Raw genomic sequence first — 22475 nt, forward strand, 5'->3', positions numbered from 1 at the left:
CCAAAAGGGGAAAACAAAGCAGAAGGCCACACTTGAGTGATTTTTCAAGACCAGAAATATGTGGTATGGATATCACTTCTACTCACCCTACATGAGCTGGAACTCGTCCACAGAGCTCCATGGAAGTGCAAGATTGGCTAGGGGATGATAGCTGTGTGTTTGTGGAGGGAGGAGATCAGGAACCTGGAAACATCTACCTGTCTACACCACAGTGGCATTGGGCCTTTCTTTCAACCTGCAAAACATACGCTTGGGAAACAAAATGAAGGAGACACTCAAATTGTTGAAACTGGAAAGCCAAAGCACATTGCACTAAAAATAGAAGTGGAAGAGACCCCTCCCCTGTTTTCCCAGAGTGAGACACGCTAGGTTGAAGCCACGGCCTGTCCTAGGGAGAGGAAGGAAGAGAAATGAGTGCCTGGCCTCATTAAGAGCCCTACAGTGCAATGGGAAAGGCACACATTTTTTAAAGAAGAGCCATCGCTTTCTCCATCATAACCCACTAGGATGCAATGGGAATAATTCCTTTATTGTGGTAGTTATTACCCATGCCACCAAGGGCTCTGTTTCATGAATAATCACTTAGAGTGGGTTTTCTTTATCCTGGAGGGGCTAAGCTTCAGAAGTAAGAGAACACTTTGAAATGTTTTGGCAACTTTCATGAGTAGGTATACACTGTGTTTTTGAAAAGTGTCCATAGCTTTTATATCAGATTTTCAGGGGACTTGAAGACCTTTCAAATATTTCTTAAATCACCACCAGAAGAGAGAGTTTTTTTTTTTACATAGCCCTGTCCTGTTTAGGCCTCCTAACCTAAGCCCGTGGTTCCTGGACTGTCATCAAACCCATGAAGCATTATGTTGAGTGGGCAGATTCCAAAACCCTACCCCAGCCCTACTGGTCAACAAGTGAGTCTGTGGGGACGGTATTAAGGCAGAAGGCATTAAGCAGCCTGGGAATGTGCATATTTTTAAAAACACTCCAAGGAGCCCTTGTCCTTACTCCCTGTATTAGTCCATTTTTCACTGCTATAACAGAATACGTGTGGCAAGCTACTTGGATAGAAAATAGCTTATTGCTTTGGAAGCTGGAAGTCTAAATAGCACAGCACTGGTTCTAGCAAGAGGCCCATGGCAAATGATGAGGTGTGTGTAGGAAGAATCATCACATCTTGAAATAGAAAGCCAGAGGTCTGGGCAGGGCCATGTAAAGGGTTTTATAACAACCCTTACAGGAGAACTACTAAGGAGTAACAGGAGAACTATTTAAAGCCCTTCCAAGGGCAGTGTCCTGAATTGACCCAAGAATCTCCCACTGTGCCCCACCTCTTACAGATTCTGCATCCCCTCCTAATCCCAGTACCCTAGAAACCAATTCTCCAGCACACGAACCTTTGGAAGAATAGATAGCATAAAAACTATAGCAACATCCAAACTGTAACACTCCCTGAGCTAACACAGTTACACCACTAGTTAGAGAGGGAAGGTCACTCACTCCCCACTAATATGGGCAGCTATTAGCTGCCCCAAACAGAGAATTTATGTGTTTCCCACAATCAATTCTACCCAGGGGCTGGCTCTGTGGCATGGTGGGTAAAGCCACCACCTGCAGAGCCGGCATCTCATATGGGCGCTGGTTCAAGACCTGGCTGCTCCACTTCCGATCCAGTTCTCTGCTATGTCCTGGGATAGCAGTAGAAAATGGCCTAAGCCCTTGGGCCCCTACACACTCATGCGAGACTTAGAAGAAGCTCCTGGCTCCTGGCTTCGGACTGGCACAGCTGAATCCCCGGAATTTGAGCACAAAGGGAAATGAAATAGAAAAGCTCCCGCCACTGTGACTCAAGTGTGGCCTTGAATCCAAAACCAACTCATCAGTGAGGCCGAGACCTCGTTTTACTCCTGCTCTTGAAGGGGAATTCACTTGTTCTCTGGAATTAAGATGTGTCTCTGTTTCTTGCATTGCAAATAATCCTAATCAGGGCTGGCCTTGTGGTACAGTGGGTTAAACTGTTGCTTGCTATACCCATATCCCATATTGGGGTGCCGAAGATCAAGTCCCACCTGTACTTCTGACCCAGCTTCCAGCTAATGTGCCCGGTAGGGGCAGGTGATGACCCAAATACTTGAGTTCCTGCCATCTATGTGGGAAAACTAGATAAAGTTCCTGGCTCATGGCTTTGGCCTGGACCAGTCCTAATTGTTGCAAGCATTTGGGTAGTGAACCAGCAGATGGAAGATCTCTGCTTGAATAATGAAATCATGTATTTCCCCTACTATCTAATATGCTATTTTGGAAATTCACCAGAATCCAAATTACAGATGGTCCTCGATTTGTACATGAAGAAGTGGAAAACAGGGAGTCAAAAATGCATTTGAGGGCCAGTGCTGTGGCACAGTAGGTTAAGTCTCCTCCTGTGGCGTTGGCAGGCCATATTGGTGCCAGTTCTTGTCCCAGCTCTCCACTTCCAATCTAGCTCCCTGCTGATGGCCTGGGAAAGCAGTGAAAGATGGCCCAGGTGCTTGGGCTCCATGTGGAGAGACACAGAAGAAGTTCTTGGCTCCTGGCTGCAGACTGGCCCAGCTCCAGCCGTTGCAGCCATTAGGGGAATGAACCAGCGGATGGAAGATCCCCTCCCCACTCTCTCTAACTCTGCCTCTCAAATAAGTATTTTTTTTAAATGCACTTGAGGGAGAAGAAAGATAGTAGTTGAGTAATATGCCCCCAACGTCATCTTTTCCACAGAGACAGCAATTTAGACAACCATTCACACACCAAGCCAGGAACCCAGGTGAGAGACCATGGTGCTTTGTTTTAGTATAGTAATAAATTATACCAAGAGAAGCATTGATGGTGGCACAAAGGAAAGAGTTGGCCATACCAAACCTCCTCCAACTCCAAGTAGCACATCATGGAGTGAATCCTCCTGCTTGGAAAAGAGAGGAGGAATTAAGCCTAGACCTTAGACATGAAACCCAGTTATCAGTCCTACCACAGGGTAATCCAATACCATACAAGCCCCCACAGCTCCTGTGCTTAGGCCAGGAGCCATACACATTGCCTCTGGATACCGTATATCCAGGCAGCCTAGGGACTGCCTCCACCATGTCTCCTCCAATCCCAAACAGAGAGCAAAGAGCAAGACTCCAGATGCTGGGGAGCACAGCAGTAAACTGAGCAGAGGACTGTATTTTGGAATCCAATGCTAGGCTTTCAAAACCTAACACTGGAGGGCCAGAGTTGTGCTGTAGTTGGTTAAGCCACTGTCTTTAGTACCAGCATTCCATATGAGCTTTTGTTCATGTCCCAGCTGCCCCATTTCCAATCCAGCTCCCTGGTGATGCCTCTGAGAAAGGAGTGGAAGAAGCCCCAAGTGCTTGGGCCCCTGAGACCCACATGGGAGATCTGCATGGAGTTCCAGGCTCCTAGCTTTAGTCTTGCCCAGCCCTGGCCATTTCAGCTCTTTGGGGAGCAAACCAACAGATGGAAGATCTCTCTCTCTCTCTCTCTCTCTCTCTCTCTCTCTGTGTGTGTGTGTGTGCAATTCTGCCTTTCAAACAAATTTAAAAAATCTTTTTAAAAAGTTAACACTAGGCAGATCCTAACAGGCCCTGTGCCCAGTGCCCACAGACAGAGCCTCTGGACCCACTCCCATACCAGGCGGAGATCCCCTGGCCTCAGTCTATCAGGGTTATATCTTAGCCAGTTCCACCTGTGGCTGGTTGCTGAGGTCTCAGGCTGCAAGTTCACCTCAGTAGCAAGCATTCCTTAGTAGTATGGTCCTTGGTCCTATACCCTTATGCTGCAGTGGTCACACTGGGCTGTGGGTTCCAGGCATGAACTGACATTGTGGGTAGTGGTTTTGCTGGCCATGATACTGCATACCCTATATATGCCCCTACCCTAGGCAGCACAAAATGGATAGAGATTGCCCACTTTGGGGGGAGAAAAAGAAAGGAGATGCCAAGTCAGTACATAGGAGCTTAGGGCTGGCCCTACTACAATGAGGCCCAGATTCAGGCAGAATCTTTCAGTGACTCACCACAGGTTGGTGACTGTGGACAAGGAATCTGGGTCCACCACAGTGTCAGATAGAGGTTGGCAGAGACAGCTTACTCTTTTTAGATACCCCCTACCTCAAGTCATTCTGAATCACACATCAACTGTGGATTTGGAACGAGCCTTTGCTTAGGACACTCTCTAGGACTGAAACAGTGACTTTACACCTGCAGCAAATTCAGGGGGAAACACAGACTGATGGCACAATCTAGAGCTGAATGATATTGGATTCAGATGGTAGAGTAGGGAAGGAGCTTACTGCTCTAGTCTAGGAGAAGAAGAAAGTGGACAGAGTGCAGTCTCAGGGAAGAGCTAGGGAGAAAATGGCAGAGGAAATTCCATGCAAAGTAGAGGGACACAGTGGACCTACATGGAGGGTGCAGACATGCACAAATCAGGACCCCAGCAGCCGAGAGCCTCCACACCAATTTGGAGAATGAGGTGAGACCAGACTGCAGCAGCCCAAGCCACTGACGTTAAAGCTGCAGGAAAAGCCTGGAGGGACTTTGGCTTGGAGCCCTGTGGGGTACAGTGTACCTGCCAAACTAGAGGAGGAAAAAAAGAGGGGGACATGTTTCTCTCTCCTTGATCACCTCACAACCAGCAATCAGCCAAGTGGAGACCCCTGCGTCTGGCAGGGAGAACTGATGGAAGGCTTGGTGTTCGTGACTGTGGTAGGCTTGTGTGCCAGGACTGAAAACACTGAGATTTCAGGGCCTTGAAAACACTGGGACTGTGTGGGAAGGCTCAGGATGTGGCTGGGCCATTGGGCAGTCACTGTGGGAGACTCCACACGTTCAGGGCTCCCTGGTTCTCTGGTGAGGGATACTGCTGGGGAACCTGCTTACATCAGATCTGCACCTTGTGGAAGTATGGATGAATATCACACCCACTGGGCTAGTGCCCAGGCACTTGTGTCTTTTGAGGAGAGTAAATGAGTTGAGGCTACACCAGCAGAGTAGAACAAATCTCCCCCCTGATTAAAAGAAGATTTACCATGCCAAACCTGGGTGTCACCTTAACACTCCCTTCATCCTAGAGCACTGAACAGAGCTCCCTGGCCACATCTACCACATACCTCTAGGTATTCTCTGAAAGTAGACACTCCACTAATCTACACACAGTCCAAAAATAAAAGCCCCCACAGCAATAAAACAAAGAAGAAACCAATGAGTATCTCCACAAATGCTGAATAATAAACACACCAATTCGAGAAACAAGAATAAGGAACACATGACACCCCAAAAGAATACAACATTTCAATACTAAACTGTGAAGATGTAGAGACTGAAGAAATGCCAGAAATGGAATTCAAAAAATTGATCATAGAATTACTTAGATGTAATCAGAAACAAATGCACAAACTAATGAAATCTACACATGACATGAAAGAAAATTTCTCCCACGAAACTGAGATCTTAAAGAGAAAGCAAAATGAAATCTTGGAAATGAAGAGTTCAATAGAACAAATAAAAAACACAGTGGAAAGCCTTAACAACAGAATAGATGAGCAGAAGAAAGAATATCAGACTTAGAAGACAATCACAGGCCAGTGCCGCAGCTCACTAGGCTAATCCTCTGCCTGCGGCGCCAGCACCCCGGGTTCTAGTCCCAGTTGGGGTGCTGGCTCTGTCCCGGTTGCTCTTCTTCCAGTCCAGCCCTCTGCTGTGGCCCAGGAGGGCAGTGGAGGATGGCCCAAGTGCTTGGGCCCTGCACCCGCATGGGAGACCAGGAGGAGGCAACAGTCTCCTGGCTTCGGATCATCGCAGCGCACCGGCCGTAAAGTGGCCATTTGGGGGGTGAACCAACAGAAGGAAGACCTTTCGCTCTGTCTCTCTCTCCCTCACTGTCTAACTGCCTGTCAAAGAAAAAAAAAGACAATCATAGGAAATTATACAGTCAGACAAAAAACAAGAAGAAATTAGAAAACTGAAAAACACTGTTTGAAATGTATAGGATACTATCAAATGACCCAACATATGGGTTCTAGGAATTCCTGAAGGCACGGGAAGAGAGAAAGGATTAGAAGGCCTTTTCAGTGAAATAATAACAGAAACTTCCCTAATTTGAAGAAAGGGACAGTCACACAGGAAGCACATAGAATTCCTAATAGACATGACCAGAAAAGATTTTCATGACACACTGTAATCAAACTCACCACAGTAAAACATTAAGAATCTAAAATGTGCACAAGAGAAACAGCGGATTAATTTCAGAGGGTCTCCAATTAGACTCAAAGCTGACTTCTCATCAGAAACCCTACAGGCTAGGAGAGAACAGAGAGATATATTGAAAATAGCTGTTTTCTTTAAATTTATTTGACAGGTCTTCCTTCAGCTGGTTCACTCCCCCAAATGGCTGCTATGGCCAGAGCTATGCCGATCCGAAGCCAGGAGCTAGGTGCTTCCTCCTGGTCTCCCATGTGGGTGCAGGAGCCCAAACACTTGGGCCATCCTCCACTGCCCTCCCGGGCCACAGCAGAGAGCTGGACTGGAAGAGGAGCAACCAGGACTAGAACCTGCTGCCCATATGGGATGCCGGTGCCGCAGGCGGAGGATTAACCAAGTGAGCCATGGCACCAGTCTCCATAATAGCTGTTTTAAGGAAACTCCATGAGCTTCAAGGAAAGACAGAGGAACAATGCAATACTCTAACAATGAAACATAACAAAACTGAAATTTTTTTAAAACTCAAGCAGAAATACTCGAGATTAAAAACACACTAAGTGAAAATAAAAATGCAACAGAAGAGTGTGGGTGCTGTGGTACATCAGTTTAAGCTACCACCTGGTATTCTTGTATTCCATATTGGTGTGCTCATTTGAATTCCAGCTACTCTGCTTCCAATCCAGCTCCCTGTTATAGTACCTAGAAAAGTAGCAGATAATGGCTCAAGTATTTGAGTGACTGCCACTTATGCAGGAGGTCTGGCTAGAGTTCTTGGTTCTTGGCTTCAAGGTGGCCCAGACCCAGCTGTTGTGGCCATTTGGGGACAGAACCAGCAGATGGAAGATCTCCCTCTCCTCTCTCCTCTCTCCACTCCTCCTCCTCCTCCCCCTCCCCCTCCCCCCTCTTCCTCTGTGTGAGTCACTCTGCTGTTCAAATAAATAATTTTAGAAAAATAAAAGTGCAAAAGAAATCATCAATAGCAGTTTTTTATGCCTTGTTTTGTTTTGTTTTTTTTTTTATTGGAAAGACAGAGTTACAGAGAGAGGAGGAGAGACATAGAAGAGAGATCTTCTACCCGCTGGTTTATTCCTCAAATATCCACAAGGGCTGGGACTGGGCTAGGCTGAAGCAGGAGCCAGGAGCTTCTTCCAGGTCTCCCACATGGGTGCATGGGCCCAAGGACTTGGGCCATCTTCTGCTCTCCCTGACACATTAGCAGAGAGCTGGATTGGAAGTGGAGCAGCCAGGTGTCAAACCAGCACCCATATGGGATGCCAGCATTGCAGGCAGAGGCGTAACCTGCTGTGCCACAGCATTGGCCCCAATAGCAGTTTATATCAAACAGAAAAAGGCAAACTGTTCAAAAACACACCATTGGATGGGGAAAAAAGAGCCAAAAGAAATAAAGAAAATTTATAGAAACTTTAGGACAGTATTAAAATAGTAAACATCCAAGTTATTGGGGCTCAAAAGGGACTTGAGAATGACAGGTTGAGAGCTTATTGAAAGAGCTAATAATGGAAAATGTCCCAAACCTTGAGAAAAATATAACTATCCAGTTTCAGGAAAGTCAGAGGTCAGCAGTCAGATTCCACTCAAACAAGTCTACACCAAGACACATTGTAACCAAGCTCTCTACCTTTAAAGATAAAGATGCAATGTCCAAAGTTTCAAGAGAAAAGCAACAAATAGCACACAAGGATATCCCAATTTACCCACCTACATACACCTCAGAGAAGGTTTACAGACCAAAAAAGAACGGGATGAGTGTCTAACAATATTGAAGGAAAAAAATAAACAGCAACTAAAAATATTATAGCCAGTAAAGTTATCCTTTAGATATAAAGGATGGATTAAGATATACCATTGAAAACATATGAAATCATTTCTCACCAGCAGACTTTTCCTACAAGAAATTCTAGATAGAAATTATCAAACTGAAAAAAAGAGATTCAAATGAGTAAGAAGAAAATATTGGAAAGTAGAAAACTCACTGGTAATAGTAACTATACAGACAAGTTCAGAATGCTCTAATATTGTAAGCATAGTGCATAAACTATTTATATCTTTAGTGTGAGGATTGCAGTCATTTTCAAAACAAGATAATTAAAAAAATAGCTAGCTGCATTAATATGTTAAGATATGGGTAATATAGAAAGATATAAAATGGAACACCAAAATTTTTAACATGCAGAGAGGAATAAAGTGTAAATAGACTCAATTATTAGTCTTTTTTATTTTTCTTGTTTCTTTTTCTATCAATGGTAAGCTGCTAACATTTCAAAAATAATGTGTTATAAACCAAGAGATGTTTTTGTAAGCCTCGTGGTAAACACAAAGCAAAATCTATCATACACAGACAAAAAATAGTAAGAGTCAAAACACACTACCAGAGAAAATCACTTAACCATGAAAGAAGACTGAAAGAGGGAGAAAGAATGGTAAGAAGGACAGAAAATAAAACTGAAAAACAAGTATCAATAGTATATCGTAAGATCTTACTAATAAATTACCTTAAATGCAAGTGCATTATTCTTCAATTAAAAGGCATGGAGTGACTGAATGGATAAAAATGGAACACCCACCTATATGCTTTTTACCACTAAGGACAAATAGAATGAAAGTTAAAAGGTAGAATACCTTATTCCAAGCCATGTGGGAAGCACCAAGAAAGCAGGAGTAGCCACATTTATATAAAATAGAAAAAAGATTTATTGGGAAAGTTGGGTGCAGTGTTGAGGTATAGCAGTTGAACCGCCAAAACCTTTGATGAACCTAGTTGTGAAAGTTTCAGTATCACATCAAAAGTGTTGATTCACCATGATCAATCAAGTGAGATTCATCTCAGGGTTGCAAGGAGGGTTCAACATACACCAACCCATAAATGTGAGATCACATCTGAAGAATGAAGGACAAAAACCAGATGATCACGTCAAGAGATGCAAGAAAAAGCCATCTCAGAGAATCCAGCATCCTTTCCTGACAAAAACTCTGAACAGAGTAGGAATGGAAGGAACTGTCTCAACAAAGAAGAGTAGAGTGGTGGTTCCCAGAGGCTGGAGAGAGTATGAGTAGCAGGGATTGGAAAATGCTGAGTAAGGTATAAGTTACAATAAAACAAGAGAAGGAAATACTAGCATTCTGTTGTACAATAAGGTGACTAGAGACCACAATAATGTATTGTATTGTTTTTGGTTAGAAGAGAGGATTTTGAATATTTTCACCATAAAGCAATGCTAGAGGGACCAAAGCTGTGGCGTAGCAAGTAAAGTTGATGCCTGCAGTGCCAGCATTCCATATGGGTGCTGGTTTGAGTCCCAGCTGCTGCACTTCTGATCTAGCTCTATGCTATGGCCTGGGAAAGCAGAAGATGATGGACTTGGGCCCCTGCACCCACGTGGGAGACCTGGAAAAAGCTCCTGGCTCCTGGCTTCAGATTGGCGCAGCTCTGGCAGTTGCAGTCATCTGGGGAGTGAACCAGCAGATGGAAGAACTCTCTCTCACTCACTCTCTCTCTCTGCCTCTGCCTCTCTGAAAATCTGCCCTTCAAATAAATGAATAAATTTTTAAAAAAAGAAGTTTTAGGAGATACATACTTTTATTTTGCTTGAACAATGCATGATTGTGTTGAGACATTGTACAACACCCCATAAATAAGTGCAATTTTTATTTTTTATATGCCAGTCAAAAATATTAAATAACAATAAAATGTATTTCTTATACCTAACTTGCCATACACCATAACTTAACAATGCATTATATTGCCCAACACTAGCTATTTACCCTCATGATTGTGTGGCTGGCTGGGAGCTGCAGTTCACCCCTGCCTACAATCACAAGAGAATATCTTACCATACATCACTAGCTGGGGGGAAAAATCAAAATTCCAAGATTGGGGACTGGTGCTGCAGCATAGCAGGTAAAGTTGTGGCCTGCAGTGCCAACATCCCATACGGGTACCAATTTGAGTCCTGGATGCTCCACTTCATATCCAGCTCACTGCTAATGGCCTGGGAAAGCAATGGAAGATGGTCCAAGTGCTTTGGCCTCTGCACCCATGTGGGAGATCGAGAAGAAGCTCCTGGCTTCTGGCCAGGCCATTTGGGGAGTGAACCAGCGGATGGAAGATATCTGTGTCTCTCCTTCTCTCTCTCTGTAACTCTACCCCTCAAATAAATAAATTTTTAGAAAAAAATTGAAGTACAGTTTCTGATGAATGCAAATTGTTTGATCACTACTAGTAGAGTAAAAAAATGATAATTTGAACAGCTGTTAAGTCAGGGACATCATTATACTTACATATATTTACATATACACACATATATGTACACATTCTCCTATACAACGTGCAACAAAAGTAAATATTAGGATTACCCAATTCCACAGAATATGGTTTATATTTTATCAATGTTCAAATATGTTTATGCAATTCCAGAGAAATATGGTTAATTTTAAGTATGGTAGGCTATAATTTATTCAAGCTATTGATGTATATGACAGTTAATTTAATAAATCATACATAACCCATGCTCATATGCAGTGCATTTTCTGTTTATAAAGACAAAAAAACAGGGGCCAGCATCATGGCAATGCTGTCATCCCATGTAGCCATCAGTTTGTGTCCCAGCAGCTCTACTTCTAATCCAGCTCTCTGCCAATGGTCTGGGAAAAGCAGCCAAAGATTGACCAAGAACTTGGCCCTGCCATCAATGTGGGAGACCCAGAAGAAGCTCCTAGCTCCTGGCATTGGCCTGGCCCAGTCACCACCATTGTGGTCATTTGGGGAGTGAGCCAATGGATGAAAGATATCTCTGTCTCTGTCTCTCTGTCTCTCCCTGCCCAAACTTTCAAAAAATATTAATCTTTCTCTAAAAAGGCAAAAATGCAAAAATGTGATGAGTGTAAAAGGAATCTGGAAAAGGAAGAATTCAAATGGGCTAAATAAATCAAGAGAGTCTACCTAAAACAGCGGTTCCCAACCTTGGCTATTAATCAGAATTACCTTGGGTTCCATCCATTATCCAGTTACATTCTGATTTACTTGCTCTAAGAGGTAGACTTGGTATTGGGAGTATTTAAATGCTCAAAACAATTCTAATGTGCACACAAATCTGGGAGCCACAGCTATAAGCTGTGAACTGTCTCATCAGACAGGAATGGAATGGAAAAGTTAGAAGAAAAGACATCAGGCAAGAGGAAATGGGACAGCCAAACCAGACACTGTCATTCAAAAAGCCAGGTGATTTGAGGAGGAAATACTATTAGCAAAAACACCAGCCACCTAGCATCTCAGTAAATGATGGCGTTAAATCAGGGAAAGCCCCACAACTCAGTGTACACACAGAAAATATCAACTAGCAGATGACTGCTGTCTCAGAAATCTGTCTCACAACTGAACTCCCACAATGTTGATTCATAAGTAAGAATGCCAAAGAATGCATAGACGATGAGACACACAGCAGCCCAGTGGATCAGATATCATGTGGACATTGGGACAAAGATCCATGGGAAGCCACATAATAATCAGAGGAAGCATAAAGAATCAGAACGAAGACAACTAACCATGTAATTTCAGTGGCTAAGTCAGCAGGAATGGAGAACTAGATGGCTCCATCACCTCTACATCTACACAGTTGATTCATGGGCCAGATACTGATGCATTTTCAGTGCAATTTTTCCCAAGATGATGCTGTTTTTAATCGACAGAAATGAAAGGCCTTGTAACAAAGCTACTTGCTTCATTTCCAGGAGCTCCTGGCTCCTGGCTTCAGATTGGCTCAGCTCCAGCTGTTACGGCCATGTAGGGGGTAAGACACTCTCTCTCACTCTCTCTGCCTTTGCCTCTCTGTAACTCTGCCTTTCAATTACATAAATAAATCTTTAAATAAAATAAAAACCAAAAGTGCAACTTTATTGGGACTGTATTCCTTTAAGATTTATTTATTTATTTGAAAGGCAGAGCAAGGGAGAGGGAGAGGGAGAGGGAGAGGGAGAGGGAGAGGGAGAGGGAGAGGGAGAGGGAGAGGGAGAGGGAGAGGGAGAGGGAGAGGGAGAGGGAGAGGGAGAGGGAGAGGGAGAGGGAGAGGGAGAGGGAGAGGGAGAAGAGTCTATCCACTGGTAAGAGCTGGGTCTGGGCCAAGTGGAAGCCAAGAGTACTCCATCTGGGTTTCCCATATGGGTGTTGGGGGTCCAAGTACTTTGGGCCATCTTCTACAGCTTCCCTGAATGTTTTAGCAGAGAGATGAATTGGAAACAGATTCAAACCAGTGCTCTGATATGGCATTGGAAGACATGGTTTAACCTGCTGCGCCATGGGGAGGGCCTAGGGACTGTACCCTTAATTAGAAGGGAGATTGACTTGCCTTGACTACAGGAATGATGGGACTGTCCACATGCCTGCTCTCCTGCTGACTCTGAAGCCTCAGGAAAATGCCCCCCATGGGAGATCCCTTCTGGGTGAAGGCATGCTTCTCTACTGTAACATAAGCAAAGAGATTTTGTGAAGCAAAAGTGGCAAAGAGAACTTCTACCTCGGATGACTGCCCAGGAAGTCAGTTCTAGGAAACAGTACTTATGAAGGTGATTATTACCTTGAATATGGTTTCCCTTAAAACAATCTTGGAAAGTGTAAGGCTTACTAGATGGCTGCACCCTTGGTGAGCACATCTGACCCTTGCCACCTCTCCTGAGCAGCCCTCCCAGGGGTCTCACTCCCCCTCCTCAGCTGCACGCAGAGCTCCTCTCCTGCCTTCCAGCCCAGCATGTCCAACTCGGGGCATGACAGTCTTATATGCACATGTGTCTGGAAACTCATACTGTGTATGCCCTAATATCAAATCATCCTTGCCTTGAAGTGATATGGGAATAAGTTTCCCTGGTTTTATTTCAAGTCCTTGTGATGTAGACAGGCATACAGGAAAAACTGATTAGGTTTGTGAGCTGGAAGACCATGCCTTCACCACGCCCCTGTGTGACCTCATGCCCCACTCTGACCACACCTGTGTCCACTGGCCAATCAAGTTAATTAACCACTCTCCTTTGAAAGTGGATTAAAAGCCTGGGACATGGTATGCCCAGCCCTTTTTCATTTTCTGGCCTTTTGCCAGCATGGGCCCATGCAGCTCTGAGCCTCTAGGGTGCGTGGCCTTCGGGCCACCAACCTCATGCTTCCTGGCCTGCATGCTCCTCCATGTGGCTGGCTCCTGGTGCTCAGTATGAATCCAGATTTCTCTCTCTTTTAGATAGGGCCCTCACTCTCCTCTGCATTTCTCCCACTGAATAAAAGCTTAAAATGTATCATGCTGCCTCATTCATTTGTGCCGGTATTCAGAATTCTTCTCTGATCATTAGGCAAGAACCCACACAGGCTTATTTATATTGGGAATTTATTAATAAGCACACAGTGATATCATATGGTACCCCAAATTCCAACATCACTTGCCCCAGCATGAGATAAGAATTCAAAGCAGAGTCATGATAAGGAACACAAATGGCAGCCGAATTTACTGAAAGCTAGAGTGTGAATATGTTCATGATTGCAGGCAACCCCATGATGGGGGACACCTGCCATGTGAGGGCCAGAAACATGTGTTAGAAGACAGAGTGTGGGAGAAGGGGAGAGGGGAGCCAGCAGCAAGGGTATGAAGCCAAAAGGGCTACTTCCACATGCCGCAGTTCCCTTTACAGGGTAGGAGATGGTACCCTGATTAAATATTCAAAAGGGGTGGAGTTTAGTGTGCATAAGGTTTTGGGGAGTTCCACGGCACCTCTGCACAGAGTTTAAATTCCACTCATTCATCATGGCATTTCCTCCTTCCCAGCTGTGGATGAGATGCAGGTGCATCTTGAGAAAGTGGGCATACTGGACTGACATGTTAGGGGTAGAGTTACAGTGCAGGGCTGCAGCAACAGAAACAGTGGGGAAAACTCCCAGCTCATTTTTCCCTAGCAAACTCCCTGACTAGTTCTCCCATATCTGAGTGGGTGTTTATCCCAGCAGTTAAAATTTCTATTAAGACGTTCTTGTCCCACATCAATACCCAGCTCCAGCTCCTGACTTTAACTTTCTACTAATACAAATCCTAGGAGGCAGCAGTGATAACCCAAATAACTGGGCTTCTGCCACCCACTTGGGAGAACTGAATTTAGTTCCTGAATCCTGGCTTCAGCCCAGTCCTGTCCCAGCCACTGAGTATCTGAGCAGTGAACTTGCGGATAGGAGATCTCTCTCTCTCTCTCTCTCTCTCTCTCCTCCTCCTCCTCCTCCTCCTCCTCCTCCTCCCCTCCCCTTTTCTTAATAAATAAATTTTTAAAATTACCCCTATCCCAACTCTCCAAATAAGCTACCCCACCTCCTACATTTTATATTTCACACAAAATCTTCTAGAAACCCTGGCTAAAAACTTCAGTTTACTCCAACTTATTCACATTACATTCTCCTTCCCAACTCATAACTGGGTCCTGTTGTCTTCTAAAATGAAGCAATCCCTTCCTCAACATTTCCACCATTGCTTCCTCAGAATCTCTTGCCTGAGTCAACTGCTCTCCATGCCCCAGAGAGAATTCAAGCTCCATAACCCCATAGCATTTGAGCCTTGGTAGATGCAGTGTCTCAGCTTCAAATTTCCTCCCTATTCACGTGGGCAGAATAAATCCTCACATCTTCAAGGCACAGCTCAATTCTTCTTCCCTGTGACTATTCCTTCATATCCTCAAGTATAACCTGTGACTCCTAGAAACCTTTGCTAGTGTCTTACATAATGTAAATGTACGTTGAATGCAAGAATATCCTTGCCTCTCCCACATCCTGATCTCTAAAGAAGATCTGGTTTTCTCTCTGCTTCTTTCATAGCCCTAGCATTCTAAGAAATCACAGACCACTTTGGGAGTTGGAGTGGGGAGGCACCAGACCAAGAAGAGCGAGTTTGAGCAATATTAACACAGAGAATTCCCAAAGGACCTATGAAATGTGAGAAAGAAGATTGGAAATAGAGTGGTGGCATTTTATTTATAACATTTTTCACATTTTAATTATGTTGTGGAACATGCTATTTCTTTTTTTTTTTTTTTTGACAGGCAGAGTGGACAGTGAGAGAGAGAGACAGAGAGAGAAAGGTCTTCCTTTGCCGTTGGTTCACCCTCCAATGGCCGCCGCTGCAGCCGGCGCACCGCGCTGATCCTGGCAGGAGCCAGGAGCCAGGTGCTTTTCCTGGTCTCCCATGGGGTGCAGGGCCCAAGCACCTGGGCCATCCTCCACTGCACTCCCTGGCCATAGCAGAGAGCTGGCCTGGAAGAGGGGCAACCGGGACAGAATCCGGCGCCCCAACCGGGACTAGAACCCGGTGTGCCGGCGCCGCAAGGTGGAGGATTAGCCTATTGAGCCACGGCGCCGGCCGGAACATGCTATTTCTAATCAACACATTAAGGATAGGCTTAAGGACTATGAACAAGAAAGCACTCCCATTCATATAGAAGTTATGCCTTTGTTCATACAGAATTTAATGTATTTACTACCTAAGCTGTGCTAGGCTCTGTATTGAACATATGAGATTTAGACACAAATCTCTCCCTCCTACATGGATGATGAGACTTCTCCCTTGTGCCCTCAAGTCACATGAGAACAACATTTTCTGTATGGCGGAGAGAAGCCACAGGCTAGCACGGTGAGGCAAGCAGGAGTAGTGCATCAGAAACTCTTGCATCTGTCTAGAAAGTTTGAGGAGAAAGCTCAGAGAAAATATGAAGGAGATAGTGGAGACTTGGAGTATAGATGACCTCCACAAAGACAGTCTCCAGGGGCAGGATTAGAATGCTAGTTCAAGTCCTGAAGTTTCCAATCCAGCTCTTGCTAATGCACCTGGGAAGGAAGTAAAAGATGGCTCAATTTCATGGGCCCCTGCCACTCCTACGGAAGACTCAGATGGGGTCCAGGTTTCAGCCTGGACCAGGTCTAGCTGTTGTGGGCATTGGGGCATTAACCACTAGAAGATAGATTGATCTCTCTTTCCTCCTCCACCCTCACCCCATCTCTCCCTCTCTAAGTCACTCTGCATTTCAAACAGATAAGTATTTTTAAAACAAAAAGACAGTCTCTAGGGGAAAGAGAATAGTAAAATCAGCCAATACTGAAAGTATGTTTCCTATATCTAAGCCACTCCCCCCTCCCCTTTTCTAAAGATTTATTTATTTGAAAGTCAGAGTTACAGAAAGAAAGAGGGGGAGAGAAAGAGAGTTATCTTCTACCTGCTGCTTCACTCCCCAGATGGCTGCAACAGCCAGGCTGGGCCAGGCCAAAGTCAGGAGCCAGGAACTTCACCTGGGTCTCACTCTGGGTGGCAGGGGCCAAAACACTTATAAGCCCCTTATAAATACAGGTTGAGTGCCCCTAATCCAAAATGCCCAGGCACTTCCAAACCAGGGATGCTCAAATGCTAAAATCTTTGAAAATATCCCAAAATTTGAAAAAGGCTGGAATGTGAAACAAGCCTGGTGCTAAGCACTTCAGGTGGGGATATTTCTCCCATATGAACTCATCTTCACAGCAATCCAGTGAGGTGGGCACTATCACTATCCCCGCTATGCAACATGTGAGACTAAGGCACAGAGAGCTTCAGCACCTCACTCTAGATCACATGCAACTGGGACTTGAGCCCTGCTGAAATGTCTCCTGCCTGTACCCTTATAGTATCTTCACAATACAGCCTCCCGAGTAGAGGATGGCCACGGGGGAAGCTGGAGAGGAAGACAAATCACTGGAAGAACATTGTGACTGGGAAGCAAGGGAAGGTGAATGGGAAGACTCATGGAAGTAACAGCTCTGAGAATGGAGCAGAGTTCAGAATGTCAAGCCCTGAAAATATCATTAACCAACAGTATGTGCAAACGTACAGAGATACAAAAGATTTCTGAAAGGAAGCCAAATCAAACTCACACATGCTCTAGTAATAACGTTTTATGTTGAAATTATCAAGATTTCTGTCTCCCTGAGTGTCGCTCCCCCTCTTCGTGGAGGAACGACACTAGACCCTGGCTAGGTTTCCTATCTGAGTCACGGATCCATTATGTCGCTCCCCGTCTTCGTGGAGGAACGACACAGGACCCTGCGCTGTTCTTTTGTCTGCTCGGCCCTCCCCGGGTTTGCTGCTGGTTCTTCCCGGGTTGGCTACCATCCCTTCCACCTCCGTGGAAGGGCGGTTCCCCCTGCCGCTTTCCCCACTTCCGCGGGGGAGCGGCACTCCGCCGGCCGGCTCTCTAGGGGGCTGCACAGGTGTTCCTCTTAGATGTTCCTCTTAGATGTTCCTCTTCCACCAATCCCAACTCTGCTACCCACACGCTGAGTACGCTGCTCTCCTCCAATCAGGAGCAGGATCAGCTCCTGGAGATCATCACTCAAGTTGGCAAGAGGCAGCTGCGTAGAAGCTGTTTCCTCCTCTCCCAGCGCCATATTGTGGGAGAGCAGATGCATAGAATAAGTCTTAATTCCAGTAACTTAGTCTAGTCCAAGTTGCTCCCAGTTGCTCCCCACACCTGAGCACATGAATCTAAGGAGGTGAGGCAGTGAGTATGAATTTCCAAACACAAATACATACTATTTTGCACTCTGCTCCTCATCTGTGGAGTTATCAGAAGTTCAGCTTTGCCTCTTCATAGGTAAAGAAGACAAAAAACCAAACATTCAGTCTTCTGGGACTTCTTGTCCAAAGGAGGAAATGCATCTAAGGAGGGCACTTCCCAGCAAGGATTATCCCAGTTTAGGCAGCATGAACCCTCTCCTACCACTGCCAAGAAAATGAACAGCAGAGACAAAGCAAAGGCAGCTTTGAATTCCAGCCTTGGAAAAGCCACATCAGATCAAAACCAAACAAACAGAATTGCTTTAAAGACGTTTGATATGCTCAGGGAGACCTTTGATGCACCATAAACCTTGACTATTCCATGCCTTTTCCAGGAGCCTGCCAATAACTGAGCATCCCTACATGTAATCCCTCAACTCTGAAGAAAATTGCCGAGACAAACTTTAGAAATCCTCTCCTTTTCTCCTGTTCATCTGGGGAAATGTACTAAAATACATGCTCTGAAAACTTAGGAATCCATATCTCATTAGTGCCACTCTTACTTCAATGGCAATATAGCTCCCTCTAGTGGATTCTAGGAGTATTTCCACCCAGGAGAGTCCTGTTCAACTTAAAGCCTTCTGCTTAAATCACTTAGGTTGCATTTTATAACCACAAACAAAAATGCACGATAGCATAGTCTACTGTATCCTTCCACTAACTGAAACACAGCCTAGTAACCCACCTTCACTCCTGTTCTGGAAATGAAGTAAATGTTGGCAAGATGATCATGCTCCAGATTTTTACTGAGCTATTAATGAAGAGCAGGGACACAGGGCACTTGAAAATGCAGAGTGAGTTTTTGCAACCATTCACAGCCTTCAAGGGAAGACTAAATAGCTTGATGAAAAGTCCATTAGTTGCCCTGGTGGGATAGAGAGACCTAGGCAAGAACAACTGCACAGATGGACATCCTCACCTGTGATCAATGGTGCCAGACACCCAGATACTAGATCATTGTCCTGGGGAGAGCATGATGGAGTCCTCTATGCACACAAGGGAAGTCAGCATAGGAAGTAAGCTCCATCCCTCTTCATGGAGATAACACCATCAGATAGAAAACAGCTGGCTTCCTGTGCTTTGACCTTAAAATTTTGCAGCTTCTAGGCCTACTATCTCTTTGTTTGCTTTTTTTTAAAGATTTATTTTATTTATTTGAAAGATAGAGTTACAGAGAGAGGTAGAGACACAGAGAGAGGTCTTTCATCTGCTAGTTCACCCCCCAGATGGCTGCAATGGCCAGAGCTGCACCGATCTGAAACAAGGAGCCCAGGAGCTTCTTCTGGGTCTACCATGTGGGTGCAGGAGCCCAAGGACTTAAGCCATCTTCCACTGCTATCCCAGACCATAGAAGAGAGCTGGATTGCAAGAGGAGCAGCCAGGACTTGAACTGGCACCCATATGGGATCCCGGTGCTTCAGGCCAGGGCTTTATCCAGCAGTGCCACAGCTCTGGCCCCACCAACCATCTCTTTGTTTTCTCTTGATTCAGAAAAGGAAACTGTCATTTCTCCCCCCCAAGATCAACCCATTCACCATTTTTCACAGCTCCATTTTTGCTTTCCTGGCTCTTGTACCTCCACCTGAAATTTTACTCAAGTCTCTTTCAGCGCCTACTCTGACACTTGTGTGAACTAAGTTCACTGGACTTCTCCCATTAACATTAAGCTCCAGGAAGGCAGGGATTTTTGTTTTAGTCACTAATGAATTTCAAACTGAGCTCCAATGCAGTTGTTCCAATACAGATGCCAAGGTCCACTGTGCCTCAGTCTCCTAGCCTCCATTCCCTCAGCTTGAAATGTTGTTGCCCTGCCTTTTTGATAGCAAATCAATCACTTACTCCACTGAATTTAGGGAATAGTGTAGCCAGCCCTACAAGTTTCCAGTCACTGCAGCAACAAAGTCACTTGTTCCTCCAGTAGATAACATCTTGATGTTTGGCCCTGTCTCAAGGGATTTCTTCTCTAGGAACTCCAGACCTTGAGCAAGGTGTAACTACCACCTATGTGGGGTCCCCTGACTGAATGAACCCCACTTGGCCATCTTAAAAGTTCCCTAAAGAGCACGGCACCACTGACTGCTCAAAGGCAGTGCATAAGCATGGCCAACCAATCAGGAACTTGGACACAAGATAAACCTACACTTCTCAGCCCAAACTCCAGAAGAACCTTCACTCAAACTCTTGGACAGCCTTGGAAGTCCAAGAATTAGGCAACAGCTTCTTGGCTCTTTGCTCTGCACTGTACAATAAATACCTCCTTCTTTCTACCACCCCAAGGTCATCAACTGGCTTTCTACCTATTAGCCAAGAGGCCCCAGCTTGAGAGGTTCTATAGCAATTCTCCCACCAGTTTTGGGATGTGCTAATTATCAAATTACCAACAACAGTACCTGTCACACGGTAAATATTCAATAAATCTTTTTCATGTTTGCCTATAAGTATTTTTTTATTTTATTTTATTTTTTTGACAGGCAGAGTTAGACAGTGAGAGAGAGAGAGAGACAGAGAGAAAGGTCTTCCTTCCATTGGTTCACCCCCCAAATGGCCGGCTTGCTGCGCCAATTCAAAGCCAGGAGCCAGGTGCTGCCTCCTGGTTTCCCATGCAGGTGCAGGGCCCTAGCACTTGGGCCATCCTCCACTGCCTTCCTGGGCCATAGTAGAGAGCTGGACTGGAAGAGGAACAACCGGGACAGAACCAGTGCCCCAACTGGGACTAGAATCTGGGGTGCCTGCACCACAGGTGGAGGATTAGCCTATTGAGCCGCAGCACTGGCCAACCTATAAATATTTTTAATGGAAATGTATTTCACATTTCATACAATTCATTCTTCCCAAGCACACAGTTCAGTGGTTTTTAGTACAGTCACAAATTTGAGTGATGGTGGTGTAATCAGCTAGACTTACCAAACAACCCACAAACACTTCTTTCCCTTGAAAGTTGCCATGCAGCTTGTCCACTCTCCCACCCTGGGACCCCTCTTCTCAATGGTCCACAGTCTCCACAATCTTCTGGTTTGGGGCACATGGATGCCAGGCTGTACCCAGCCTGCCAGTAGCAGCCTATTGTAAGGCAGGGGAACCCCTAACAGGCATTCTCCCAAGGAGGAAACCTGTGACAATGATAGTGGAGGAGAAAGGGGGAAGCAGACTACCAGTGACAGTCGAGTAGGGATGCAGAGCATGGTGGAACATTTTATGTGACAGCATACACGCTGGTAGCTAGGAATCCTCCCTAAATACCAAACTCAGAGCACTTTTGTGCTCTTCTTCCTCCCAGATCTTTCTGCAGGCTTGGGCCCTTTTGTCCATGTCCTTACCTGGAAACTGACATCATGACCGCCCCATCTGACATTCTAAGTAGTTTCTCTGTCCACCACTCTCTTCTTTCAAAGGAATGCCTCTCCCTCAGTAGCCTCTTTTCTCTGCTACTCTCACAGCCAAGCCTCTGTCTGCTTCTGGAGCACAGCTTCAGTTCTAGTCTTGGCACTCCAACTCCCCACCTGACCTCTAACACTACCTGTCTCTCCCACAACTCAAACCCAACACTCGCCTTCCATTCTCCCTCTTGCCTTAAGAAAGCAAAGACAAAGTGGGAGTTTCTGGCCAGTGCCGGCAATCTCTTGTGACCATGACAGCACCAGCCTGCATATACAAACAACAGAGAGAAGAACTACTTGACTTAAGGGACTCTTCTCTCAGCTGCCCATGCTTCTTCAGTCACAGGCCTCCTATCTGCAGCCCCATATTTAGTCCCACCCACCCCCTTCACCCCTGTCACCATCAGCCCCTGTTTCCCCCCCAACACCACCACCTGCATGTTCAACATAGCCTTCCTAGGCTGGTGCCCTTCCTGTGGGGAGCAACTGGGAGCAACTCGGACTAGACTAAGTTACTGGAATTAAGACTTATTCTATGCATCTGCTCTCCCACAATGGCACTGGGAGAGGAGGAAACAGCTTCTACACAGCTGCCTCCAGTTCAACCAATAAACTGTAGGACCTGCTCCTGATTGGAGGAGAGCAGCATACTCGGCGTGTGGGTAGCAGAGTTGGGATTGGTGGAAGAGGACTATAAAGGAGGAGAGAGACAACATGCACCAGGAACATCTATCTGAAGGAACACCTGTGCAGCCCCTGAGAGAGCCGGCCGGCGGTGTGCCACTCCCCCGTGGAAGTGGGGAAAGTGGCAGGGGGAACCACCCTTCCACGGAGGTGGAAGGGACGGTAGCCAACCCGGGAAGAACCAGCAGCAAACCCGGGGAGGGCCGAGCAGACAAAAGAACAGCGCAGGGTCCTGTGTCGTTCCTCCACGAAGACGGGGAGCGACATAATGGTGCCGTGACTCGGATATGAAGCCTAGGCAGGGTTTAGTGTCATTCCTCCATGAAGAGGGGGAGCGACACTTCCCTCCTCACCAGTCCACTGCATTCCTCCAGGATGCTGACTGGGCAGTGGGCACTGCCATTCTGCAGCTTCCTATCCTCAGCCTCCCTGGATGGGCATGGCCAATCCCAGACACCCTTCTTTCTGCCTTGCACTCAAACCACCCACCAACTCTGGTGGCAGCTACCTGACTCTCTGCCTAGATTCTTCATACTTTCACATTTGTCTAAAGACTTTGTTAAAATCAGTTTTTG

The 22475-nt window shown here is 45.7% G+C and overlaps 2 long non-coding RNA genes across 3 annotated transcripts in view; both read right to left on the reverse strand.

Annotated features, from left to right (window-relative positions):
• Nucleotides 1-22475, reverse strand: part of LOC103348734 (uncharacterized) — an 89218-nt gene that overhangs the window by 48259 nt on the left and 18484 nt on the right. The window contains exon 4 of one of the 2 annotated variants that reach the window (XR_007920706.2): nucleotides 12298-12702. The exons of the other annotated variant lie outside the window; for it this stretch is intronic. This is a non-coding gene — a long non-coding RNA (uncharacterized lncRNA). Of the gene's footprint in view, nucleotides 1-12297; nucleotides 12703-22475 lie in introns of those variants that run through there. 2 annotated transcript variants of the gene reach the window in all.
• On the reverse strand, nucleotides 16260-21583 carry LOC138849186 (uncharacterized). Its single transcript, XR_011387618.1, has 2 exons — nucleotides 17754-21583; nucleotides 16260-17209 (listed from the first exon to the last, which is right to left on the reverse strand). It is a non-coding gene; the product is annotated as an uncharacterized lncRNA (long non-coding RNA).

This window comes from Oryctolagus cuniculus, chromosome 3 (assembly GCF_964237555.1).
Source record: "Oryctolagus cuniculus chromosome 3, mOryCun1.1, whole genome shotgun sequence".
NCBI lineage: Eukaryota > Metazoa > Chordata > Mammalia > Lagomorpha > Leporidae > Oryctolagus > Oryctolagus cuniculus.